Source organism: Vulpes vulpes, chromosome X (genome assembly GCF_048418805.1).
Source record: "Vulpes vulpes isolate BD-2025 chromosome X, VulVul3, whole genome shotgun sequence".
Taxonomy (NCBI): domain Eukaryota; kingdom Metazoa; phylum Chordata; class Mammalia; order Carnivora; family Canidae; genus Vulpes; species Vulpes vulpes.
Genome location: NC_132796.1, coordinates 107363973 through 107387933, shown reverse-complemented (window position 1 = coordinate 107387933; position 23961 = coordinate 107363973). Strand labels below are relative to the sequence as shown.

The following is a 23961-nucleotide window of genomic DNA, read 5'->3' as shown; positions in this document are numbered from 1 at the left end:
CAGGTTGCACCAACAGTGCAGGAGGGTTTCCCTTTCTCCACATCTTTGCCAATACCTGCTGCTTCCTGTGTTGTTGATTTTAGGCATTCTGACAGGGTAATCTGATATCTCATTGTAGTTTTGATTTGCACTTCCCGGATGATCAGTGATTTCAAGCATCTTGTGATGTTATTGTATGGCTTTAGTATCAGGGTAATGCCGGCCTAATAGAATGTGTTAGAAAGTGTTAATTCCTCACTTACTTTTTGTAAGTTTGAAAAGGATTGATGTTAACTTTTCTTTCAATATTTGGTAGAATTCATCAATGAAGCCATTTGGTCATGGACTTTTCTTTTTTTAGGATGTTGTTTACTGATTCAGTCTCTGCACTTGCTTTAAGTCAATTCATATTTTGTATTTATTTTAAGTCAGTTTTGGTAATTTGTGTGCCACTAGAAATTCGTCCATTTTATATAGGTTATCTAATTTGTTGGCATATAATTTTCATAGTACTTTGTTATAGTCCTTTCTGTTTCTTTAAGGTCTGGAGTAATAATGTCACTTTCATTTATAATTTTAGTAATTTAAACCTTCTCTCCTGTTTTCCTGATCAGTCTAAAATAAAGGTTTCTCAGTTTTGTTGATCTTTTCAAAAGAGCCAACTTTTGATTTCATTGATTCTCTCTATTGTTTTTATATTCTTTATTTTAATTATCTGCACTCTAATACTTATTATTTCCTTCCTTCTGGTAGCTTTTGATATTAGCTTGCTCTTCTTTTCCTTAAGGTGTAAAGTCAGGTTATTGATTTGGGATCTTTCTTCTCTTATAATACAAGCATTTACAGCTATAAATTTCCCTCTGAGCACTACTTGTCTTTGACCCAATACATGTCAGTATGTTGTGTTTTCTGTGTGTGTTTGTTTTTATTCATCTCAAAGTATTTTCTTTTTTTTTTTTTTTAATTAATTTTTATTGGTGTTCATTTACCAACATACAGAAAAACACCCAGTGCTCATCCCGTCAAGTGTCCACCTCAGTGCCCGTCACCCATTCCCCTCCAACACCCGCCCTCCTCCCCTTCCACCACCCCTAGTTCGTTTCCCCGAGTTAGGAGTCTTTATGTTCCGTCTCCCTTCCTGATATTTCCCAACATTTCTTTTCCCTTCCTTTATATTCCCTTTCACTATTATTCATATTCCCCAAATGAATGAGAACATACACTGTTTGTCCTTCTCCAATTGACTTATTTCACTCAGCATAATACCCTCCAGTTCCATCCATGTTGAAGCAAATGGTGGGTATGTGTCGTTTCTAATTGCTGAGTAATATTCCATTGTATACATAAACCACATCTTCTTTATCCATTCATCTTTCGATGGACACCGAGGCTCCTTCCACAGTTTGGCTATTGTGGCCATTGCTGATAGAAACATCGGGGTGCAGGTGTCCCGACGTTTCATTGCATCTGAATCTTTGGGGTAAATCCCCAACAGTGCAATTGCTGGGTCGTAGGGCAGGTCTATTTTTAACTCTTTGAGGAACCTCCACACAGTTTTCCAGAGTGGCTGCACCAGTTCACATTCCCACCAACAGTGTAAGAGGGTTCCCTTTTCTCCGCATCCTCTCCAACATTTGTTGTTTCCTGCCTTGTTAATTTTCCCCATTCTCACTGGTGTGAGGTGGTATCTCATTGTGGTTTTGATTTGTATTTCCCTGATGGCAAGTGATGCGGAGCATTTTCTCATGTGCTTGTTGGCCATGTCCATGTCTTCCTCTGTGAGATTTCTCTTCATGTCTTTTGCCCATTTCATGATTGGATTGTTTGTTTCTTTGGTGTTGAGTTTAATAAGTTCTTTATAGATTTTGGAAACTAGCCCTTTATCTGATATGTCATTTGCAAATATCTTCTCCCATTCTGTAGGTTGTCTTTTAGTTTTGTTGACTGTATCCTTTGCTGTGCAAAAGCTTCTTATCTTGATGAAGTCCCAATAGTTCATTTTTGCTTTTGTTTCTTTTGCCTTTGTGGATGTATCTTGCAAGAAGTTACTGTGGCCAAGTTCAAAAAGGGTGTGGCCTGTGTTCTCCGCTAGGATTTTGATGGAATCTTGTCTCACATTTAGATCTCTCATCCATTTTGAGTTTATCTTTGTGTATGGTGAAAGAGAGTGGTCCAGTTTCATTCTTCTGCATGTGGATGTCCAATTTTCCCAGCACCATTTATTGAAGAGACTGTCTTTCTTCCAATGGATAGTCTTTCCTCCTTTATCGAATATTAGATGACCGTACATTTCAGGGTCCACTTCTGGGTTCTCTATTCTGTTCCATTGATCTATGTGTCTGTTTTTGTGCCAGTACCACACTGTCTTGATGACCACAGCTTTGTAGTACAACCTGAAATCTGGCATTGTGATGCCCCCAGCTATGGTTTTCTTTTTTAAAATTCCCCTGGCTATTCGGGGTCTTTTCTGATTCCACACAAATCTTAAAATAATTTGTTCTAACTCTCTGAAGAAAGTCCATGGTATTTTGATAGGGATTGCATTAAACGTATAAATTGCCCTGGGTAACATTGACATTTTTACAATATTAATTCTGCCAATCCATGAGCATGGAATATTTTTCCATCTCTTTGTGTCTTCCTCAATTTCTTTCAGAAGTGTTCTATAGTTTTTAGGGTATAGATCTTTTACCTCTTTGGTTAGGTTTATTCCTCGGTATCTTATGCTTTTGGGTGCAATTGTAAATGGGATTGACTCCTTAATTTCTCTTTCTTCAGTCTCATTGTTAGTGTATAGAAATGCCATTGATTTCTGGGCATTGATTTTGTATCCTGCCACGCTACCAAATTGCTGTATGAGTTCTAGCAATCTTGGGGTGGAGGCTTTTGGGTTTTCTATGTAGAGGATCATGTCATCGGCGAAGAGGGAGAGTTTGACTTCTTCTTTGCCAATTTGAATGCCTTTAATGTCTTTTTGTTGTCTGATTGCTGAGGCGAGGACTTCCAGAACTATGTTGAACAGCAGTGGTGAGAGTGGACATCCCTGTCTTGTTCCTGATCTTAGGGGAAAGGCTCCCAGTGCTTCCCCACTGAGAATGATATTTGCTGTGGGCTTTTCGTAGATGGCTTTTAAGATGTCGAGGAAAGTTCCCTCTATCCCAACACTCTGAAGGGTTTTGATCAGGAATGGATGCTGTATTTTGTCAAATGCTTTCTCTGCATCTAATGAGAGTATCATATGGTTCTTGGTTTTTCTCTTGCTGATATGATGAATCACATTGATGGTTTTACGAGTGTTGAACCAGCCTTGTGTCCCAGGGATAAATCCGACTTGGTCATGGTGAATAATTTTCTTAATGTGTTGTTGGATCCTATTGGCTAGTATCTTGTTGAGAATTTTTGCATCCATGTTCATCAGGGATATTGGTCTGTAATTCTCCTTTTTGGTGGGGTCTTTGTCTGGTTTTGGAATTAAGGTGATGCTGGCCTCATAGAACGAATTTGGAAGTATTCCATCTCTTTCTATCTTTCCAAACAGCTTTAGTAGAATAGGTATGATTTCTTCTTTAAACGTTTGATAGAATTCCCCTGGGAAGCCATCTGGCCCTGGACTCTTGTGTCTTGGGAGGTTTTTGATGACTGCTTCAATTTCCTCCCTGGTTATTGGCCTGTTCAGGTTTTCTATTTCTTCCTGCTCCAGTTTTGGTAGTTTGTGGCTTTCCAGGAATGCGTCCATTTCTTCTAGATTTCCTAATTTATTGGCGTACAGCTGTTCATAATATGTTTTTAAGATCGTTTGTATTTCCTTGGTGTTGGTAGTGATGTCCCCTTTCTCATTCATGATTTTATTAATTTGAGTCTTCTCTCTCTTCTTTTTAATAAGGTTCGCTAATGGTTTATCTATCTTATTAATTCTTTCAAAGAACCAACTCCTGGTTCTGTTGATCTGTTCCACAGTTCTTTTGGTCTCGATATCATTGAGTTCTGCTCGAATTTTAATTAACTCTCTTCTTCTGCTGGGGGTGGGGTCTATTTGTTGCTTTTTCTCTAGTTCCTTTATGTGTAAGGTGAGCTTTTGAATTTGAGATCTTTCCAGTTTTTGAATGGATGCTTGTATTGCGATGTATTTCCCCCTCAGGACTGCTTTTGCTGCATCCCAAAGATTTTGAACGGTTGTATCTTCATTCTCATTAGTTTCCATGAATCTTTTTAATTCTTCCTTAATTTCCTGGTTGACCTTTTCATCTTTTAGCAGGATGGTCCTTAACCTCCACGTGTTTGTGGTCCTTCCATACTTCTTGTTGTGATTAAGTTCTAATTTCAAGGCATTATGGTCTGAGAATATACAGGGGACTATCCCGATCTTTTGGTATCGGTTCAGACCCGATTTGTGACCCAGTATGTGGTCTATTCTGGAGAAAGTTCCATGTGCACTTGAGAAGAATGTGTATTCAGTTGAGTTTGGATGTAAAGTTCTGTAGATATCTGTGAAATCCATCTGGTCCAGTGTATCATTTAAAGCTCTCGTTTCTTTGGAGATGTTGTGCTTAGAAGACCTATCCAGGGTAGAAAGAGCTAGATTGAAGTCACCAAGTGTATTATTATCAAGGTATTTCTTGAGTTTGGTTATTAATTGGTTTAAATATTTGGCAGCTCCCACATTCGGGGCATATATATTGAGGAGTGTTAAGTCCTCTTGTTGGATAGATCCTTTGAGTATGAGATAGTGTCCCTCTTCATCTCTCACTATAGTCTTCGGGGTAAATTTTAATTTATCTGATATAAGGATGGCAACCCCTGCTTTCTTTTGAGGACCATTTGAATGGTAAATGGTTCTCCAACCTTTTATTTTCAGGTTGTAGGTGTCCTTCTGTCTAAAATGAGTCTCTTGTAGACAGCAAATAGATGGGTCCTGCTTTTTTATCCAGTCTGAAACCCTGCGCCTTTTGATGGGGTCATTAAGCCCGTTCACGTTCAGAGTTACTATTGATAGATATGAGTTTAGTGTCATCATATCTATTCAGTCCTTGTTTTTGTGGATTGTTCCACTGAACTTCTTCTTAAAGGGGAATTTTAAGAGTCCCCCTTAAAATTTCTTGCAGAGCTGGTTTGGAGGTTACATATTCTTTCAGTTCCTGCCTGTCTTGGAAGCTCTTTATCTCTCCTTCCATTTTGAATGAGAGCCTTGCTGGGTAAAGTATTCTTGGTTGCATGTTCTTTTCATTTAGGACCCTGAATATATCCTGCCAGCCCTTTCTGGCCTGCCAGGTCTCTGTGGAGAGGTCTGCTGTTACCCTAATATTCCTCCCCATAAAAGTCAGGGACTTTTTTTCTCTTGCTGCTTTAAGGATCTTCTCCTTATCTTTGGAATTTGCAAGCTTCACTATTAAATGTCGAGGTGTTGAACGGTTTTTGTTGATTTTAGGGGGGGATCTCTCTATTTCCTGGATCTGAATGCCTGTTTCCCTTCCCAGATTCGGAAAGTTTTCAGCTAGGATTTGTTCAAATACATATTCTGGCCCTCTGTCCCTTTCGGCGCCCTCAGGAACCCCAATTAAACGTAGGTTTTTCTTCCTCAGGCTATCATTTATTTCCCTTAATCTATCCTCATGGTCTTTTAATTGCCTGTCTCTTTTTTCCTCAGTTTCCCTCTTTGCCATCAACTTGTCTTCTATGTCACTCACTCGTTCTTCCACCTCGTCAAGCCTCATCATTAGGACTTCTAGCTTGGATTGCATCTCATTTAATTGATTTTTAATTTCTGCCTGATTGGATCTAAATTCTGCAGTCATGAAGTCTCTTGAGTCCTTTATGGTTTTTTCTAGAGCCACCAGTAGCTGTAAAATAGTGCTTCTGAATTGGCTTTCTGACATTGAATTGTAATCCATATTTTGTAACTCTGTGGGAGAGTGGGCTGTTTCTGATTCTTTTTTTTGAGGTGAGGTTTTCCTTCTAGTCATTTTGCTCAGTGCAGAGTGGCCAAAAACAAGTTGTATTGGGAAAAGGAGAAAAAGAGAGAGAAGGAAATAAAAGAGAAAAAGAAAAAAGAGAAAGAAGAAAAAATAGGGGATAAAGAGAAGAAAAAGAAAGAAAAAGAAAGAAAGGAGAAAAAAGAAAAAAAAAGGGGGGGTGGGGCGGGGTAAGCAATCAGAAATCAAGAAGAAAGAGAGAAAAAAAAAAGCACAAAACAAAACAAACAAATAAAAAAAAACACACACAAAAAAAACCATAAAAACAAAAACAAAAAAAACCAAAAGCAAAAACCACGGGGGAGTATCTTCCGATTCTGTGTACTTTAAGTCCCTTGACTTCCCTTGGAACTGGTCCGTGTCGCTGGTCTTCTGGGGGAGGGGCCTGCTGTGCTGATTCTCAGGTGTTAGCACTTGGGGGAGCTGCTCTGCCCCTGCCTGGTGCAGGGCTCAGTGGGGGTTGTTCACCCCGTGAGGCCCCGAGAGGAAGCCACAGTGGCCGGGGCTGTTGGATTCGCGGTCCTGGCGGTGCAGCCCCCTCCGCGGAGCCGCCGCCCGAGCCCCTCCGAGCTGTTATCGGAGCCGCGCCGCCCCCTCCGCGGGCTTCTTCCTCCGCCGAGCCGCCGCCGCTGAGCTGTTCCCGGAGCCGCGCAGCCCCCTCCGCGGAGCCGCCGCCCGAGCCCCTCCGAGCTGCTCCGGGTCCCGCCGAGCGCTGCAGCCCTTAGGGAGCTCGGCGCACTCTCCGGGGCGCAGTTCCTCTGTTACTGTCCCAGGGAGCCCGAGGGCATCCCCGCCTTTCTGGGGATCCTGCTCCAATTCCCCGGGAGGCCTTTCCGCGGGGAAGGTCGGTGCAGCTCCTGCTCCTCCGGGACGGGGCTCTCCTGTCCTGGGGACACTCGCCCCGGCCTCAGCCCGGCTCCTCGCGGGGCCCCTCCCCCTTGGAGGCCTTTTGTGTCTTTATTTCTTTTTCCCCGTCTTCCTACCTTGATAGAAGCGCGAACTCTTCTCACTGTAGCGTTCCAGCTGGTCTCTCTTTAAATCTCAGGCCGAATTCGTAGATTTTCAGGATGATTGGATGGTTTTCTAGGTAATTTGTTGAGGACAAGTGACTTGGAGACCCTGCTCTGCCGCCATCTTGCCCCTCTCCCTCTCAAAGTATTTTCTAATTTTACTTGTAATTTCTTTTGCAACTCAATGGTTAAGAGTGTGTTAATTTTTACATTTAGAGAAATTTGTGTTTTCCTCCTCTTATTGCTTTCTAGTTTCATCCCAGTGTGATTAGATTCTTTGTATGATTTGAAAATTTTCATTTATTGAAACTTCTCTTGTGACTTAACATATAACTTACCCTAAAGATTGTTCCACATGCACTTGAAAAGAATTTGCTTTCTCCCGCTGTTAGACCGTATGTTGTATATATGTCTGCTAAATCTAATTAGTTTTAAAGTGTTGTTCAATCTCCAGTTTTCTTATTCATTTTCTGTCTACTTGTTCTATCCATTATTCGACATGGGATATTTAAGTCTACTAACTACTATTGTACAGATGTCTATTACTCCTTCAATTCTATCAGTTTTTCCTTCATATATTTTGGGGCTCTGTTATTAAGCTCATATATGTTTATCATTGCTATATTTTCTTGATGAATTATCCCTTTGATCAATACATACTGATCAATTACGTACGTAATGCATCCTTTGTCTCTTGTGGCAATTCTTGACTTAAAGTCTATTTTGTCTGATATTAGTATAGCCACACCAGCTCTTCTGGTTACTATTTGCATGGAACATATTTTCCCTTCCTTTTATTTTCAACCGATTTGTGTCTTTGAATCTAGTTACTCTTCTATGGATGGATATTTGAACTATGTTTATTTGTCCATTCTGCCAATGTCTGCCTTTTACTTGGAGAGTTCGGAGAGTTTAAACCATTTTATCTAAAGTGATTACCGGGGCACCTGGCTCACTCAACTCTTGATCATGGGGTTGTGAATTTTAGCCCCAAGTTGGGCATAGAGATTACTTTTAAAAAGTTTAAAAATGAATAAATACTGATAAGACCAGACTTAACTTTTGCCATTTTGTTAATTGTTTTCTGTATGTCTTATACTTTTTTTCACTCCTTAATTTCTCCATTACTGCCTTCTGTTGTGACTGATTTTTCCCCCTAGTGTACCATTTTGATCCTCTCTGTTACTTTCTGTACATTTTTAGTTTATTTCTCAGTGATTACCTTGAGGTTTACTATGAATATGTTAATTTTGAAACAATTAAGTTTAAATTAGGACCAATCTCCTTTTAACAGTATACAAAATTCTGCTGCATTACAATTCCTTCCACCCTTTATGTTACTGTCACAAACTTCATCTATCGGCATTGTGTGTCCATCAACAAAGACTTATAATAATAATTTTAAACATTTACCTTTTCGTTTTTTTAGTTTTTAAAAAGATTTTATTTATTTATTTATTTATGAGAGAGGGAGAGAGAGAGAAAGAGAGAGAGAGAGAGGCAGAGACATAGGCAGAGGAAGAAGCAGGCTCCCCGCAAGGAGCCTGATGCAGGACTCTATCCTAGACCCTGGGATCACAACCTGAACCAAAGGCAGACGCTCAACTACTGAGCCACCCAGGTGTCCCAGTTTTTAAAATTTTTTAAACGATTTTATTTATTGATTTGACAGAGGGAGAGCACAAGTACAAACAGGGGGAGTGGCAGAGGAAGAGGGAGAAGCAGGCTCCTCGCTGAGCAGGAAGCCTGATGCAGGGCTGGATCCCAGGACCCTGGGATCATGACCCAAGAAGAAGGCAGATGCCTAACCAACTGAGCCTCCAAACATTTGGAGCCAGCCCTAAATATTTGCCTTTTAAATCATATAGGAAAAAGAAGAATTTAAAACCAAAAATGCAATACTATTCTCTTTTCCATTTATTTTTATGACTATCTTTACTGCTCCACCTTATTTCTTTGTTTGCTTTCTAATTATTGTCCAGTGTCCTTTCATTTTAGACTAGAGGACTCCCTTTAGCACTTCTTATAAGGTAGGTTTACTAGTGAAAAACTCTTTCAGCTTTTATCTTGTGATATCTTAATTTTTTCTTCATTTGTGAAAGATAGTTTCATGGGACATAGAATTTTTAGTTTACAATTCTCTCTTTTAGCACTTTAAATATGTCATACCAGTGCCTTCTGCCCATCATGGTTTCTGAGGATCAATTGGCTATTAATCTTATTGAGTAGCCTTTATATATGATGACTTACTTCTGTCTTGCTGACTTCAAGTTTTACTTTCTCTTTTATTTTGACAATTTGACTATAATGCATGTTAGTGTGGATCTCTTTGAGTTTATACCAGCAGTTCTTTCTGCTCCTTTTTTTTCTCTTCCTCAGAGACTCTTATTAACAATATATTCATTTGTTTGAAGGTTTCCCTCAGGTTTCTTAGCCTCTGTACATTTTTAATTATTTTTTATGTTCCTCAGATTTGATAATCTCAATCGACCTATCTTCATGTTTTATAATTATTTTTTTATTCCTGGTTAAATCTGCTGTGGAACCCCTCTTGACTTTTTCATTTTAGTTTTTATGCTTTTGAGTTCCAGAATTTCTATTTCCTTCATTTTTATAATTTTTATCTCTTTATTGATATGCTCTATTTGTGAGACATTGTTCTCCTGATTTCCTTTAGTTTTTTTCCATGACTTCCTTTAGATCTTTTAGCATATTTATGACAGTTACTTTAAAGTCTTTGTATAGGAAGTCCAGCATTGAACTTCCTCAGGGGCAGTTTCTGATCATTTATTTTTTTCCTGTGCCTGCAACCACTAATCTGTTCCTTTTTTTTTAATTTTTATTTATTTATGATAGTCACAGAGAGATAGAGAGAGGCAGAGACACAGGCAGAGGGAGAAGCAGGCTCCATGCACCGGGAGCCCGACGTGGGATTCGATCCGGGGTCTCCAGGATCGCGCCCTGGGCCAAAGGCAGGCGCCAAACCACTGCGCCACCCAGGGATCCCTAATCTGTTCCTTTTTTAAAATTATTATTTCAAGAATATTATCTAAATGAAATCACTCAGCACATTTTTCTCTAAAAAAAAGTTGATATTAGTTGAAAAAAATTAAAATGTACCATTGAGAATGATGGCCAAAGTAAATGGCTATAAAGGTCACCTGGAGTATAAAAGTCAGGGTGTCCCTCAGAAGCCTAAATAGAGGATACATTTACCATGGATTACGGCAAAGGAGAGGGGAAAATCGTGGGAAGCAGTGGCAGTAGTCTTTGAAGTGGATGGGGAAATAATATCGATAGCAGCTACCATGTGTTGAGCAATATGTTGTGCTAGGCATTGGTCCAAGGGTTTTATGTATACTATTTCCTTCCTTCCTCCCAACAACCCTGTCTGGTAAGTCCTATTATTGTCCTTCTTTAAAAATGAAGACACTGAGTTTCAGAAAGGTTAAGTAACCTGCCCAGTTTTATACAATTAGTAAAGTTCAGAGCCAAATATCAAATCTGCTTTGTATGGTCATAGGGCAGGTGTCCACATGAAGCTATTGTTTCACTGTAGAGGCTTGGATCAAGAAGGCAGAGTGGTTTTCTATAAAGGCTGTGGGCTTCTATCAGTAATGCCAAGAGACGGGGACAATAACCTAGAAAAAGCAAGAGGGGCACCTGGCTGTCAGTAGAGCATGCCATTCCTGATCTCACCCATGTTGGGTGTAAAGATTACTTAAAAATAAATAGTGTAATTTGGTATCAAAAGTTCTATGATAGAATAAGAATCTTTTTGATTTGATTTTAGGTTATCCATTCTTTGTGATTTTATACACACACACATCTCCTGATTTTATTGACTGTCCTCATCTAAGTAAGAAGGATCTCTTGTTTAGATGATGGCCTTAGAGATGTAACTTTAATTCCTTACATACCTTACCAAAAGTGTCACATTCTGTCAGTAGTTTTACACAAGGGGCTAGGATATTTTTTTCTGTAAAAAAGGACCAGATAGTATTTTTAGCTTTGTTGGCCATATAGTGTTTGACTCAATGACACTGCTATTACACAAGAGTAGTCACAGACAATACACAAATCAATGAGTATGGCTCTGTTCCAATAAAACTATCTTTGCATCCTTTTTATGGCTGTGTAGTATTCCATTGTGTATATATACCACATTTTCCTTATTCATTCATCTATTGACGGACACTTAGGTTATTTCCATGTCTTGGCTATTTTAAATTATGCTGCAATAAATAGGAAGTGGTCCTAAATTGGCCCATAGTCCATAGTTTGCCAACCCTGGTTTTAGAGCATAAGAAACTTCGATGGTTTCAGGAGAATAAACACAAATGGAGGACAGGTCAACAAAGCTGATTACACTAACTTTGGTTTATCTAATATTAAGATTGCTAGGTTTGTGAACTACTGACCCCATTTAATACAAGCAAATAGTTGTTGTATTTACAGGGTGACAAATTTCATTGCAATCTATGTCTCAACTGCTGAAGAATCACTTCTTTGAAAATACCAGGCTCTATTGAATTGCAGGTTGCAGACCTCAAAAATCAATGTTAGGTTGTCACTTGATACCATTCAATAGTATCCCAAATTTGGTAAAAAACCAGTATGCACCTGAATTACCAAGACCTAAACAGACATGGTCACTGACTATGATCAATGAATTCATATTCCTTGAATTCACAACTGGCCTTGAGTAACAAGGGATAATAGAAACCCACGTGGAATCGCAACCAACTTCAGGAACCCCATAAACCTTGCTTGGAATTACTTATTCAGTGATTGCTTTCTCCACTAGCAGGTTCATTTGCCATTGGATCCTAAGCACCTAGCCTAGTTCCTAGCATATAGCAAATGCCCAAGAAATATTTTTTTAAGATTTTATTTATTTATTTATTCGAGAGAGAGAGAGAGAGAGAGGCAGAGACACAGGCAGAGGGAGAAGCAGGCTCCATGCAGGGAGCCCGACATGGAACTCGATCCCAGGACTCCAGGATTATGCCCCGGGCCGAAGGCAGGCATTAAACCGCTGAGCCACCCAGGGATCCCCCGAAGAAATATTTTTAATGGAATGAATCATTAAATATAGAACTCAGAATTTCCCATACTTTATATATTCTCATTAAGTTAGACTGGTAGATGGTAGTGAAGCCAGTATGAAGAAGGGAATGCATTTTCTTTTTTTTTTTTTAGACTTGGTTTTAGAGAGAGAAAGTACACATGTGCAAGTGGGGAGTGGGACAGAGAGAGAGAATCTTCAAGCCAACTCCCTGCTGACAGCAGAGTCCCAAGTGGGGCTCCATCTCATGACCCATGGGATCATGACCTGAGCCTAAACCAAGAGGCAGTGGCTCAGCGGACTGAGCTGTCCAGGCACCTCAGGAAATGCATTTTCAATATTGTTCAATTACTGTTGCATAGGATTCACAGCACAGAAGTATACCCAGAGCAACCGCACCTTCCATGCACAGGAATGACTTCCAATTCATACACAAATTGCTTATGTTTAAATGTCACTTCTGAAGTACATGGGCCATTTATTCTTAGGTTAAACTCATCTTATACTCATCCATCCATCCATCCCATCTCTCCAAAAGAAACTAAGTCATAAACTGTTTGCTTAGTCAACTGTTGCTCACAGCCAGAGCAAAGGGAGCCATCCATCCAATCCCACCCAAATGATCATGTGTCCATATTAGCGAGGTCAGATGCCTGAGGTTTGCCTAACTTAAAAGGGGGGAAGCTAGGTTCTAGCAAGCAACCTAGGTGGCAAATGGTGAAAGGAAGAGATGCCAGTGGGTAGTACTCTCCAAGGAGGCTCTGGCAGGATGGATTTGAAGTGGTAAGGCTGCAGGGCACAAAGCCAGGATGACGGTTCCTACAATGAGATAAATGACGACACCCACTCGTGAGAGAACCACAATGGCTCCTGCCCAGGGTGGCTGCGGCCTGCCCACCGGACAGGAGGAGTGCTTGACTAATTGCATGCTGCCTGTCTCTATATAGCACCGTTTGTTTATTGAAGGTCCCCTTCTTTGTCCTGAACAAATTGACCCATTTGCTTCACTTTGTGCATTTAATTTTCATCTGTACGTTTGCAAAATACCCCATCGCTGTTCATTATGGTAAATTAATATTAGTGTTTCTGTAAGACAACCATCAGCCCTCATTTTCACTAACTCTTACCCACCTCTCCCCCCAGCCTTGACTAATAGATATCATTTCAACAGTTTGACTAACTGCCGTGTTATAAAAAAAGGCAGTAATTTATACTGATGTAATGGCCGTGATAAAAATCATTTGTGTGCTGATTTTATAAATTAGGGTGGAAATGTGAGTGCCTCTGAAAAATGAAGTGCTACCACATGGATTCCACTGTTGCTAATGCTTCATACCTTTCTGCTTCATTAAACCAATTTCACGGGGAGATGAGTTAGAGGAAGAAGCTGTGCTGCTTATGAGACGCAACAATGGTTTATTGAAAGAAATGGGGCTAAGATTAAATTAAGTGCTACTCGAGAAATATGGAAATACAAAAATACTCGGGCTTCTAGATGAGTAATTCAAAAATACGATAAGTTAGCTCTTTCATACTCCAAAAACTGGCTCATCATAATTGCACAGAACTGAATTCACAGCTTACTAATTAATATTGAAGAGCTTCTTGAAACTACCCTTATGAGTGGGAGGACCCAAGACTGAATTTATCCCATTTCCATTTTGAAATCATGTGAACTCAGAACTTTCTTTTGGATCTATTCTGAGAGAGTTGGATCTTTAGAATGCCTCCTCAGTGGTTTACTCATGCTGGAGAAGTAAATGCCAATCTCAGATATAAGAGGAAGAAGCAAGAGGAAGGCACGTGGCAGACAGTAGTCAAGCCATTCACCAGCAATAGGTAATTACCAAAACTCACTGGGTTGATCTGTTGTCTCTGGATTTCAGGTGAGCACATCACCAACTCAATCTGGATTTATGCTGGCCAACATCTTGCTGCCCCTTTTTTGGAGAATGCCCTAAAATGGAGGTGGAGACCCTGAAAAAGATATCATTGGTTGGGTATGCCCTTAGAGCAGGTACCAAGAGATTGGGATGGAGTTGTTTCCACTGTTCATCTAAATTGCCTACTATTTCCCCCATTCTGATGAGTTTGAAGTTTTCACTTTCTAGCAACTAAACCCTATTTGTTCCCTGAGTTGTGAAGGATATAAACACAAAGGGATTCATTCATTAAATAAGAGGCTTATGAATACTTAGTGAGTTTTTTTTTAATGCAGAATTTCAAAGTGCAGCTGAGGAACTGCCACTTTCCTCTCTCATCACAATGAGATCTCTGTGTGTAAGTGACCCAAGTCCTGGGGTTGAGTCCAGCTCTCAGATTAGCACAGAAAACACGTACAGACGCGACTTTCAACCCACCCCCTCCCATCGATGATAAAAGGAGTTCCCAAAAGTTGTGCCTCCAGGATGGGAGGGAAAGATTTCAAGATTGCAATCCTGAGGACTATATACCAAGAGCCAGAGTCACATCCCCACTCAAAAGAGGAAGTCATTGATGTCAGGTCTGCTGCTATCATCCTAAACTTTGGGCTTCAACAGACTTGATTCAAATAGTTAACACAGTTCAAAAAAAAAAAAAAAAAACAAATAGTTAACACAGCATGTTTACAGTTATAGCAAACACTGTTCATCACACTTTTACAGAGGGAACAGAGGGACTTGTGGCAATTCCTTTTCAAGGCTCATCCCTGCTACTAGCTGATAGGTATGTTCACAATCATCAGGAAGGGAAGGCTTACAGCCCAGATACCCCTCAGCTTGATTGTGGTTTGCAAAGCCTATATCGTGGTTTGAGCATTACAAAAGGCATGTGTTGAGCTCATGATTAAAGAATGAACTTGAGGAAAATAAAGTTTTAGAGAAGTGTCTGCATTTGGGTTAGATACTTCCAGAACGGGACATAGTTAAGAACTTGGTCTTCAAATAACTGATGATTTTAAGCCTCATCTTCCCGGTCCATAAAGTAAGATCTCTAAAGTTTATACTTCGAAAAATAAATAAATAAAAAATAAAGTTTATACTCGCCAGAAATTTCTATTGTCTACATGGTCTTCTCTATTAGAAACTGTCTAGAGGAGGCCCCCAACAAGCCTGATGCTAATAGTTACAAAGGAGTTATTTTCTGTCTATGGCTCATAAAAATTACATCAAAGTCTAATGTTTTATGTAAATGACACCAAACAGGTTTGAAGGCTCAGGATCACAAAGTTTTAAGGACAAAAAGCATGCATGTGTATTCGGCTGGAGGGAAAAAGGAGAGTCTTAAAAGATAAAGGTGGCTGCATTCACATCCTTCCCTTGTCTGTTTCCCTCCCGCCCAACAATCTAAGATTCTCCAGTCCCAGAGGGAACCTGAGTCTGGGTAAAGTATCCTGTTTTCTCACACAGCAGCAGTCTATCTCTTGTCCCCACTGTGGCTGGAGCCCTGGAGAGGATTGGCAGTGCCAGGAAGATTCAGGATCCCCTGGGCAGACTATAGGAAAAGCATAGGTTCATATTTTTCACATACTGAAATTGGGGGAAACCGTAAGCCCCTTAAGAGATTTGCCTAAAAATCATACCAAGCACCAAAGAGCAGATGACTGGGAAATAGGACCCACAGTTCCTAGACTTCATCTGGGCCAGGGTGTGGGCCAAAAGGTGGCAAGATGAAATGGCTAAGAACCATTGATTGGTAGAAACAGACCGGGCTTAGGGATCCCCCCATATCACGTAAACATTATAGTCATTTGCTGCTCCTTCTGTCCATCTTCTACTAAGCATTACTCTTTCAAGTCAATTTTAATTTATCTCTGAGCCTATACTTCAAACTAAGAATTGTGTTTAGGCTTTACCTCTTCTCCTTTCTTCCCTTTCTGTGCTACTCTCTTTGCAATTGCAGTGGACTTGGGTGCGTGTGTGTGTGTGTGTGTGTGAGAGAGAGAGAGAGAGAGAGAGAATGAAAGTGAAAGCATGGTAGCAAAATAGCAGTGGAGGCATTTTAACCTTATATATTACTTCATTTAGTAAGGCACATATACCTACTGAGGATATTAAATCAGTAATTGGCAATGCGTGCATTCATATGGCTACCATTTTGAAAAAACAGAAATTGCTGAGGAAGTTTAAGAAGCCTACCTTCAGATGCACAGTTAGCATCGCAGTCCGAAAACAGTGGGTCTCAAACTTGAGCAAGCATTAGAATCACCTGTATGGCTTGTTAAAAAGCAGATTGGTGGGCCCCACCCTTAGAGGTTCCAGATGCCTAGGCCAGGGGTGAGTCCTTAGATTTTGCATTTCTGACAAGTTCCCAAGTTATGCTGATACTCCTGGTTTGGGAACACAAAACAAATAAGCCCCAGTGCTTTACCCAGTTGTACTCAAATGCTTTGAACATTAGAACCACCTAGGGCTCTTTTGAAAAACCCAAAACCCAAACCCAAAGCCCATTCTGCACCTTGTATCGATTAAGTAAAAAATCTCTGGGGGGGGGGGGATCCCTGGGTGGCGCAGCAAGACCCTGGAGACCCGGGATCAAATCCCACATCAGGCTCCCGGTGCATGGAGCCTGCTTCTCTCTGCCTCTCTCTCTCTCTCTCTGTGACTATCATAAATAAATTAAAAATTAAAAAAAAAATCTCTGGGGGTAGGACCATATATAAGTATTTTTCCAGCTTCCCAGCTGATCCAAATGTGCAGCCAAGTTTGAGAGCCAGTGCTGTAGAAAGCAAAGGTGGTTTCTTACATTTTTGTTTTCGTTTTGTTTTAGCAAGACGAGAGGATATAATTACCTCATGTAGACACAGTGCTGATTTTTTTCACATGCTTTCATGTCCAAGTAGTATCAGCAGATGATTTGCCACAGTTCCAAATATTTGTGCTCAATGTCAGGCAGAAGGTGTGGGTGACTGGGAAAATTTAAAGTACAGTCAGTCCCAGAGAGACTAGAAATTTGATCAATCAAAGTCAGGCCTTGGAGCTTCCAGAAATCACCAATCAGAACATCCAAGAGGGGGCCTTAAAAGTAGCTTTTCTGATAACTGCTTAAGAGTTTATGCTTTCTTTTAAGCCAACGGAAGTTCCTTAGGCCCATCCACTTGGATCCCCCCGCCCCCAGCTCAGTTTTTGGAACTATAAAAGCGTTTTTTGTTCTTGCCTATGTTCTCTCATTACCAGTACTGGCACTAGAACAGTGGTTCCCCAAATTGCGCATAAGTATCACCTGGGGAGCTTCAAAAATACTAATGCCCATTTCCAACCCACCCACCCTCCAAAGACTGTGATTTCTTAGTCTGGGAGGGCCTGGGCTCTGGAATTTTTAAAAGATTTCTTGATGATAATGATATGCAGACAATTTGGGAACCACAGGGTTAGAACCATGAATCCTGTTACTGCTCCATTCTGCTAGAGTTTCTGCTTGCCTTGTCCACCCAATATGGACTCCAAATTCTTCACCTCTGGGCACTATCTGCAACACAACTGAAGACATTCTTCCACCTGGGCCTTGAAGAGTTAGGTGGTAATGACTGAACTTTTACTGTGGAATGGGAAAGGTGCCTCAGTAACGGAAACATCTAGCCCCTTGCTGTTTAATGTATGGTCTGTGGCCAACATCATCAGCATCACCTGGGAACATTTTAGAGCTGCTAGTGCTTGAGGCCCATCCCATACCTGCTGACTTCTCAGGTGATGTGTATGCACATTGAAGTCTGAGAGTTACTTAAAACATTTTTTAAAAGGGGTGCCTAGGTGGGCTCAGTCAGTTAAGCATCCGACCCTTGATCTTAGCTCAGGTCTTCATCTCAGAGTCGTGAGCTCAAGCCTCACATTGGGGCCTACCTAAAAGAAAAGTCTGAGAATTACTAGTCTTCTTACCTCAGGTCCTGTCCCGGGAAAATGGCTTTTCACTCATCTGGGATTGTTGGATTCAGCAAATAAAAATACAGGATGATCAGTTAAAATTGCATTTCAGATAAATGACAAATAATATATAGTATTTCCCATGAAGTATTGTCATCCTGTATTTTATTAGGCAAAGTTATAGCCCCTCACATTCAAGGATTGATACTACAAAGATACCTATCTCGGTTTTCTTCTGGGACCATGACCATGTTCTCTTGCACTTCATGTCTTTCAAGTCATTCCAGATAGACATTTGGTCTGATACAGACTGGGTCTTGAGACCCAATCCCAACATAGGTGCTTGACGTCCAGCTTTGTGCCAAGCTAACTCAAGCCTCATAAATGCCAACCGGTCAGCTCTTACATCATGTCTAATACCTCCTATCTTTGGAGCTATGCCATTCCTTATCCAAATGTGGCTAAAAAGCTTTGCGTAGTGGCAGTATCGTAGCCAATGAGGTTTATCCGAGGCGCGATTATTGCTAATTGAAAACTTTTCCCAAATGTGGCTAAAGAAATAGCATCTCTCCCAGTTTTTCCTGAATCTTCTTTCATCGCCTGGATTCTGAGTCATTCATTGAGCTTCCTCTGTGCACCTTACAATGTGTTGCCTGGTCTAGACCAATTTTGTAGCGTAAAGGTCACTTCTTGGGGTGGGGGCTGGGGAGTGGCTTTTACACCAGTGGCAGAGATTTCACAGTCCCTGTGTCCTCAGTTGTTCCATGGTAACACTCCAAGTATAGAATCCTCTTAGTTCTACAAATCCAGATATTCCAGTTCCTAACTAGCTAATGTACAGACCTGTTCAAAATTGAAACTTAACGAGGATGGTTTCATCTGTAAAATGCCTGAAGCTTCCTATCTGGGTATATACACTGTCATGTGAATATGCTTCTTGCTAAGCTCAGTTCAGGTGGGAAGTAGCATATAGGCCATTCATGTCTAGGGATAAGAAAAGAAACCCTCTTCAAGTTGGCTGCACCCGACAAAACCACTTCAGTATGCAGAAGTCTGTGACTGTGTGCTATTCTGTATATCACATGGTCAGCCATTCCCATTTCATTTATACACTCATGCAGTTAGTTCCAAATATTCTTTGGGAGGAGATGATAAGTCTCCCTCCCCCAAATGCACCTTCCCATATTGTTTACACACAGTCTCAGAGAATCCTTCCCATGAGGTCTGTAGCCTCAAGGCTGAAAATATTTGTTCTATATGATGAACAGGGGCTTGGCTCCTACATAAACATTAGCATAATTTCCATTATCATCATAATAATCTCATAAATTTGTATAGTGCTTGATGGTGAAACACTTTCAGATCCCTTATCTTAGTACTACATCCCTTGGGACTAGGTGTTATACTCTATTCTACAGACATCTTAAGGCACTTTGCCATTAAACTCTACATTATTATAATCAAACTAATTATTTGACATTATGTGGCCCCCCCCAAAATCCGTATCATCTGAATTAAGATTTTAAAAATCAAATATCAGTCCCTGAGTGAAGAGATCCACCCTCCCCATTTGGGTGAGTATCCTCCATCCCCTGAGGGTCCAGATAGAACAGAAAGGGGAAGGAGGGCATGAAAGACACAAAAATATAAAGATAAGCTCAGAATACTGGAAAATATTTCATAGACTAAAATTTTAAAAAGGATATTGTCATTAAAATTTTTTATTTTTTCACTTTTACTGAAATATGTAATGTAATGAGCGCTGATATTTACAATGATAGAATGCTATTAGCACAGGAATTTGTTTAAACAACCATTAGGCCAAATTCTCTTTAATTCTCAAAAAAAAAAACCAGTTTAAACAATGGCTTAGGAAGTTATTTTCAAAATAACACACCTATTTTAAAAATACACTTTAACTTACTATGACACCTGATAATGTGTCATCTATTTAAATTACAAGTACCATCATTGAACAACAGATAACAAGAAATTGGCACTTTAAAATTTCACTGTTATTTCAATAATACTTTTTTTAAGTTAATACCTTTGACATAGGTTTTAGTTGTTTGCAATCTGTTACCTTGTTTTATTATGATATACTAGTTTATTAAAAATATATGTAATCTAAAAAATCAAATATCAAAAAAATAAAAATCAAATATCAAATTGATGTAGGTATCTAAACATCATCATAGAAAGCAGCAACAAGAGGGACATTGGATAACTGCTTGCCTGCTTGCTTTTCTAGGACATGGTCCATACTATCCTTTATTTCTCCTGTCCTTACCAGTTTTTTCACCTGTAACTCTCTAGTGGAAAGAGTTTTCAGGATGGAAGGGCTAAAATTCAAATCCTATGTTTGCCAAGTGAAATTAGGCAAGTCACTTAAACTCTTGTTCTCAGGTTTCTCATATTTATTTTTTTATTATTTTGTTTATTTATTAATGACAGACACAGACAGAGAGAGAGAGAGAGGCAGAGACACAGGCAGAGGGAGAAGCAGGCTCCATGCAGGGAGCCTGAGGTGAGATTCGATCCAGGATCTCCAGGATCACACCCTGGGCTGAAGATGGAGCTAAACTGCTGGGCCACCGGGGCTGCCAGGTTTCTCATATTTAAAATGGGGTTAATAAGAGTAGCGACTTGAAAGGGTTATTGAGAGCATTAGACAAAATTATGTATGTAAAGCACTCAGGGAGGGAGTGAGCAATAGGCACTCATGAAGTAATAACCTCCTGTCCCCCAACAAAAAGAATCGTGCATCTCTTCATGCAGCACTGTGTTCCCCAAATGCCTGAAATATGGAAAAATGCTATTTCTCACAGTGTTCAAACACTATAAGCTACTTTAAAAAACTGAAGTTAGGGGCACCTGGGTGGTTCTTGGTGTCAAGTATACACTTGGTTAAGTGTCTGCCTCTAGATTTGGGTTCAAGTCATGATCTCAGGGTGGTGAAATTGGGCCCTACATGGGGCTCCACACTTGGCATGGAGCCTGCTTGGGCTTCTCTCTCTTCTTCTCCCTCTATCCCACCCCACAACCGCTTGCATGCTTTCTCTCTTTCTCTCTCAAAAAAAAGAACTGAAACCATTCAGAATATATACTCTGAGCACAGTGGGATCAAACTAAAAATCAATAACAGAAAGATAACAAAAGATCTTCCAAACATTTGGAAATTAAGCAATATACTTCTAAATAATCCATGGATCATAAAGTTTCAAATAAAAATTTAAAATATAGAGAACTGAATAAATAAATAAAATCTTTTTTAAAATAAATAAAATATAGAGAACTGAATGAGAATGAAAATACAATCTATTAAAACATATGGGACTCAGCTATATCAGTGTGGAAAGGCAAATGTATAGCACTGAATGCTAATATGAGAAAGCAAGATACATCTCAAATCAATCATCTAAATTCCTATACCTTAAAAAAAGAAGAGCAAAATAAACCCAAAGCAAGCAGAAGGAAGGAATAAAAGGATAAAGCTGCAAACAAATCAATAAAACTGAAAATAGAAAAACAGGAGAGAAAAATCAATGAAACAAAGCACGGATTCTTTGAAAAAAAAATCAATAAAAGACTGAGAAAGATGAAAAGAGAGAAGACACAAACAACATCCAGCACAAAGCAGGAATAACACTACAGAGAATGTATCCATTAAAGGAAAAATAAGAGAACGATACAAACAACTGTAGGCTCATTAATTTGATAACTAAGATGAAATAGAAACAATTCCTTGAAAAGCACAACTTACCAAACCTCAGTGGAGTTGAAATAGGCATCCTCTTTGGTCCTATGACCATTAAAGAAATTGTATTTAATTAAAAACTCCCCCTAAAAGATAATATCCAAGCTCAGATGGTTTCATTGGAGAATTCTACCAAACATTTAAAGGATTAACACCAATCTTACACAAATTCTTTCAGAAAATAAAATAAGAAGCACTTTCTGACTCATTTTCTATGGCAAGCATTACTTTGATTCGAAAACCAGACATAGTACAAAAAAAGAAAGGAAAAAGAAAACTGCAGACCAATATCCATTAAGAACTTTAATTCCTCAAAAAGTATTGACTCCAATATAGCAATGTATAAAAATATTAGCAACTCAAATACAGCAATGTACAAAAAGAATTACAAACAGTGACCAAATGGGATTTATTAACCAAGGCTGGCTCACTATCCCAAAATCAATGAAAAAAAATCAATTGATGTAACCTCTATATCAATAGCCTGAAGGAGAAAAATCGAATGACCATATTAATAGTTTCAGAAAAAAGCAGTTGACAAAATTCAACTACCATTCATAACTTAAAAAACAAAATGAAATCTCTTAGCAAATTAAGAGTGAAGAAGGACAACCTCAACTTGATGAAGAACTTGTACAAACCCACAGCTAACATCATTCATAACGGTGAAAGGCTGAAGGCTTTTCCCCTAAAATTCAAAATAAAGCAATGATGTCAACTTTCACTACTCTTACTCAACATAGTACTAGGAGTTCTAGCCCTGTGACAGGCAGGAAGAAACAAAAGGCATATATAGATTGAAAAGGAAGAAATAAAACTGTATTGCAGATGACATGATTGTATAAATACAAAATCCCAAGAAATTGATACAAAACTCTTGCAACTTAGAAATTAATCCATTAAGGTTGCAAGATACAAGACACAAAATATCAGTTGCATTCCTTATGCTAACAATGAACATCTAAAAACCAAAACGGAAAACCAGTATAATTTACAATCACTTTAAGAAAAATGAACTAGGGGATCCCTGGGTGACTCAGGGGTTTAGCACCTGCCTTCAGCCCAGGGTGTGATCCTGGAGTCCCGAGATCAAGTCCCACATCAGGCTCCCTGCATGGAGCCTGCTTCTCCCTCTGCCTGTGTCTCTGCCTCTCTCTCTCTCTCTCTCTCTCAGTCTGTATCTCTCATGAATAAATAAATAAAATATTTAAAAAAGAAAAAGAAAAATGAACTAGGTGCATATCTAACAAAACACGTACAGACTTGTGCGCTTGAATTACAAAACATTGATGAAAGAAATCAAAGAACACCTAAATAAATGGAGGAATATATTGTGTTCATGGATTGGAAGACTCATCGGAGTAAAGATGCCAATTCCTCCCTAACCGATCTATGGATTTCATGCAATTCCTATAAAAATATCAGCAAGGATTGGTAGATACAGACAAGCTTATTCTAAAATTTATATAGGAAAGTCATAGGCCCTAGAGTAGCTCAAACAATCTTGAATAAAAAGAAGAAAAAAGAGGGAGGAATCACTCCACCTGATATTAAGGGTTACTCTATACCTATAATAATCAAGACAGTGTGGTATTGGCCAAAGAATAGACACATAGATCAATGGAACAGAATAGAGAACTCAGGAATAGATGCATACCAATGTGCCTAACGGATGTTTCACAAAGCCACAAAGCAATTCAATGGAGGTAACAAACTATTCCCAACAAGTGATACACATGGGCATCCATAGGCAAAAGAATGAACCCTGATCTATGTCTCACACCTTATACAAAAATGGGTCACAGACTTAAATGTAAAATACATGACTTTCAGGGGGAAAAAAAAACACATAGGGGAAAATCTTTGGGACCAGGGATTTGTATACTTGACACCAGAAGCACAAACCATAAAGGAAACGAGTTGAAGAACTGGACCTTATCAAAATTTAAATATTTTGTTCTGAAAATGCTATGAGCTAGTTTAAAACATCATTCTTGTATAATAAGCAAAATGTTAACAGAATCAGGTGTTTCCAGACATAGCAAAATAGAACCTGGTTTAGTTCACATGTGGAGCTGTGAGTCCACTTTCCTTGGCGGTTAAGTGTGCAGGATATGTGCTCTCGTAGGGCCCGAGTCACTTCCAGGGCACGCATTTCCTGTGGCTAGGACTTTTCTAAAGGTAAGTCAGCTGGAAACAACGTACAATGAACATGCACATAGAATGCCGGGCTTTGGAAAAGAAACACATTTGGGTAAAAGTGAGTAAAGAACTTTATAGTAACCTTTTTTGCAATTCTGACCTTACAGTTGATTGAGATTTCAAAATATGGATAAAA

At 39.5% G+C, this 23961-nt stretch overlaps 1 pseudogene; it reads left to right on the top strand.

The window, feature by feature from the left end:
- The first annotated feature begins 18333 nt into the window (after positions 1–18333).
- On the top strand, positions 18334–18453 carry LOC112927692 (U4 spliceosomal RNA; annotated as a pseudogene).
- Positions 18454–23961: the final 5508 nt, after the last annotated feature.